This window comes from Mus musculus, chromosome 1, assembly GCF_000001635.26.
Source record: "Mus musculus strain C57BL/6J chromosome 1, GRCm38.p6 C57BL/6J".
NCBI classification, from domain to species: domain Eukaryota; kingdom Metazoa; phylum Chordata; class Mammalia; order Rodentia; family Muridae; genus Mus; species Mus musculus.
In genome coordinates, this window is record NC_000067.6 from 39,025,773 (window position 1) to 39,029,939 (window position 4,167).

The 4,167-nt window shown below is 46.8% G+C and overlaps 1 long non-coding RNA gene across 1 annotated transcript; it reads right to left on the reverse strand.

The window, feature by feature from the left end:
* Positions 1 to 234: 234 nt before the first annotated feature.
* Positions 235 to 1,585, reverse strand: Gm35222. Its single transcript, XR_373346.1, has 2 exons — positions 1,542 to 1,585; positions 235 to 539 (listed from the first exon to the last, which is right to left on the reverse strand). It is a non-coding gene; the product is annotated as a predicted gene, 35222 (long non-coding RNA).
* Between the last annotated feature and the right edge of the window lie 2,582 nt (positions 1,586 to 4,167).

Consider the following 4,167-nt stretch of genomic DNA (forward strand, 5'->3'; position numbering starts at 1 on the left):
CCTGAGTCCCAGATAGGAACCCAGCCTCCAGGACCCTTGGTGTGGAGGGCTCCAACCACGCTGTCTGTCACCCTTAAGCTTCCAAGTGGGGTGGGGCTTGCTTGATCTGATCACCCCACAGTAGATTTAGCCTTTCTCTCTTTCCCCCCATACTTCCTGGGAGTAAGGCATCTCAGCCTGTGGCTCTGTGCAGTTTCCCTGTGCAGGGGCTGGTGGAATAGGCTTTCGAGACACTTGGGTGCCATAAGCATTTATTCTCCAGCTCCCAAAGACACCTGTTAGCATATCTCTGCCCTTGCAGGCACACAGGCAGAGGCTTCAAGTCCACAGTAGTATGCTGCTCCCTCACACTGGTGCCTTGGTCTTCTTGGTACTCAGCTGCATTGGTAGTCTGTCCTGCAAGCCCCATACCCATCCTGGTGCCTTGGAGCCTCTCAGTGTCTTAAGCAAGACCTTTGCCTGAGCAGAGAGCAGACATGCCAAGGATCACCTTTATCCAGCTGCTACTTCTCCAAAGTCAGGAGGTTCGATTTCCTTTTCTGTTTACAAAAAAAAAAAAAAAAAAAATCACATGAAGGATCTAGAACAGGTTTCAGACTGGAACAGCATAAGCAATTTGGAGGATTTCAAGATTGGACCCAGAAGTGTCCCCAGAAGCTAGAGAGCTTGTCCCTCAGAAGAGGATGGTTTCTTGGATGGTCCCCAACAGCAGGTGAAGGAGACCAGGAGACACCTGGCCCCAGGTCTGCTTAGGCGAGGAGGTCTGCTTTCCCATGCCAAGGCTGCCAGTGTTCTCCACGCTGACATTCCAGTGATGCATTCAAGATAGTAGATGTGGGAACTTCGGCTAAGCAAGAAGCTAGCTACTGCCTCTAAACTAGGGCTGCCTCCTCTAACACTTTCTCCGGGTCTCAATCCTTGTACTGTGGGAAACACACTCCCAGGAGAGTGAGAGAGGCTTATGAAAAAGATGGTACCCTGTCTCTTTTCTCAGGATATACAGGCTAAGAAAGCAGAGACCAGATGTATCCTGTAATTTTCTGGGAGGAACAGAGATGCCCTACCCTGTGCACAGCCCCATCACCCCTCTCACCAAGCAGTCCTGGCCCACTGGTTCACACCTCCCTCTTGGAGTTGTGCAGCTTCTGCGGGTTTTTAATAGGCCTGTCGGGTTAATTACCTGTCTCTTCTACTTGTGATTTACATGGCTTCCCCTCTTCCAAGATCTCAGGCTACGAAAGTGAACCCGATTCACTCACAGTGACAACTGCTCTACTTATAGCTAGCTTCCACAGCCAGCAGCTATGGGTGGGCTGTGCACAAGTCCCACAACCCACACCCTACTGGTAGGGAGGGAGACCTCCGGTAAGGTGACATTAATCCAGAAAGCATCAACAGTACCCGTGTCCACTACTTATAACTTACTATGAGAAATAAAACAAAAAACATTTCATTATTGCTTTGTTTAGAAAACTTCCCAGGAAAACCAACTCACGAATCTAAAAGTTTTTCACCATGCTAAAGTATAGTTTATTTCCTACCTGTACTCTCTGGTTTTGTGTGTCAACTTGACACAAGCTGGAGTTATCACAGAGTAAGGAGCTTCAGATGAGGAAATGCCTCCATGAGATCCAGCTGTAAGGCATCTTCTCAATTGGTGGAAGGACCCATTGTGGGTGGTGCCAACCCTGGGCTGGTAGTCCTGGGTTTTATAAGAAAGCAAGCTGAACAAGCCAGGGGAAGCAAACCAGTAAGTAACATCCCTCCATGTCCTCTGCATCAGCTCCTGCTTCCTACCCTGCTTGAATTCCAGTCCTGATCTCCTTTAGTGATGAACAAACAGTGTGAATGTGTAAGCTAAATAAGCCCTTTCCTTCCCAACTTTCTTCTTGGTTATGATGTTTTGTGCAGGAATAGAAACCCCGACTAAGACACTACCTAAATGTTCTCTATATAAAGAAGTGATGGACACCATAGCCAAACAGACCACATTTTGCTAAGCTCCAGGATCAAAGCTGGGGCTACTGGGCACCAAGCTGGTTTGTATCTAAGAAGTTTTCTGGACCACAGGATCTCAGAAGGAGGCATATTTTTGCATCACAGCACCTCACCAAGTTGAGTCAAGCAGAAAAAATAAAGATGCTTTGGGGTATAAGATGCAATCTCTCTCCTTCAAGAACCCCACAGGAACCTCACAGGAAATTGGGGGAAACCTCCATGATACCAATATCATATTCTAGAGGTCTAGCACCTTCAGTACTATGAACTAAATTAGACTTTTGCTTTATACAGTAATCAGTCTCTGGTATTTTATTGTGGCAACAGAAACTGGCCCCAGACAGAAACAGGGCCAGATTTACCTCTGGTCTGTTCAGGCACTCACCCCACTGCCCATAGATCCATCTAAATAGATACTTCTCACACCCATGAGGTTGAAGACAACTCAGTAAAAGAGCTCATGGTTTGTGCTATCCCAAAAGCTGTTGTCTATCTGTGGGATATGCTCTTCTATCTGGGCTGACTTTTCTGGCATCAATGGGAGAGGAAGTACCTAGAGATTTGAAGTACTGAAGTGCTGGAAGCAGGGAAAGGATACACAGGGGGATACCCTCCCCCCCCCCCCGCCCAGAAGAGAAGGGGAAGGGGAGGGAAAGGAGAGTAGGAAGGGGTGACCAGGAGGAGAGGTGAGTACAGTGAATAATTTTTTTAAAAAAAAGTTAAATTAAAAAAATAACTCGGGCTGGTGAGATGGCTTAGTGGGTAAGAGCACCCGACTGCTCTTCCGAAGGTCCAGAGTTCAAATCCCAGCAACCACATGGTGGCTCAAAACCATCCGTAACAAGATCTGACTCCCTCTTCTGGTGTGTCTGAAGACAGCTACAATGTACTTACATATAATAATAAATAAATCTTTAAAAAATACCTCATGGTTTATCTTTTTAAAAATGTTATGCCAGCTCAAATGTCACACAACACTCACAAAGTTCTACGTACCAGATTTTGTACAAAGTAGGTCACTCAGTGGTTGACAATATTTTCCTGGTCCTTAAGATGAGACGCTGGCCCCCTATCACCTGCTGGCAGATGGTGAAGGCAGGATTTAGACTGGATGTGCTGGGCTGGCATGTCCAGCAGCTCTTAGCCTAGAGCCCACGGCTCTCTCAATACACTATCTGTGTCTACTAGGGTGTGTTCTGGCCACAAACTTCTCCTCTATGCTCCTAAGGTACCATTTCAGTACTGACTAATGACACATCATCTGCCTGAGAGCAGCAGTCGTGTGTTATTCATCTCCGTTTCTCTAGAAACTCACTTAAAACTGTGTATCTAGAAAATGCTCGTCATCTATTGAATTGAATGGAATGAATTTATTTCTCATCTAGAGTTATAGACGGGCTCCGTGTAGGGAGACTTTTCAGACAAAATAACATTGATCATTTCTCAAACTATCACCACAACGTGTTTGATAATATGCTAAAAGAAAAATACAATCAAGAAGGGCTCTCTGGCAGAAGATGGATCAGAGTCTGAATCACGCCCAGTGCTTTTACAAGCACTCAGGAGAAGTGGCTCTGATGGTTGCCATGAGAACTATCATCTGAGACTTCTGCGGTGCCATAGTAATAGTGCAGGAGCACTGCATGTGTGCGTGCCTGCGCGTGCATGTGTGCTATGTGCATGAGCGTATGTATGTGCATGTGTGTTCATGTATGTGTGCATGCCTGCATGCATATATGTGTGTGTGGTGTGTGTGCATGTGCAATGTGTGTGTCTGTGTGCATGTATGTACATGCACCTGTGAGTGTGTGTGCATGTGCGTGTGTGCCTGTGAGTGTGTGTGTGTGGTGCAGAGCATGTATAGAGAAAATATCCCAACGAAGTCACATAGAAAATTGTCCTTGGGAAAGTTAAGCACAGAAACAATCAAAACTCTTCCAGGAATCTTCCAAAGACTCTGTTGATCTTTCAGGATTCTTTTATCAGCTGCAGTGGGCAATGCTCAGGACTGAGCTGGGACTCCCTGACAGGAGAGGGTGGGCGGGAGTGGGTGCCCTGTGAGAAGTGGGAAGATGCAGTAGTGCCCACAACATTCGCCCCGCCCCGTGGAGAACTCTGATCCCGACGCAGACTTCCTACAGTTTTCCTGGTGGGAGTCAACGGCAAACA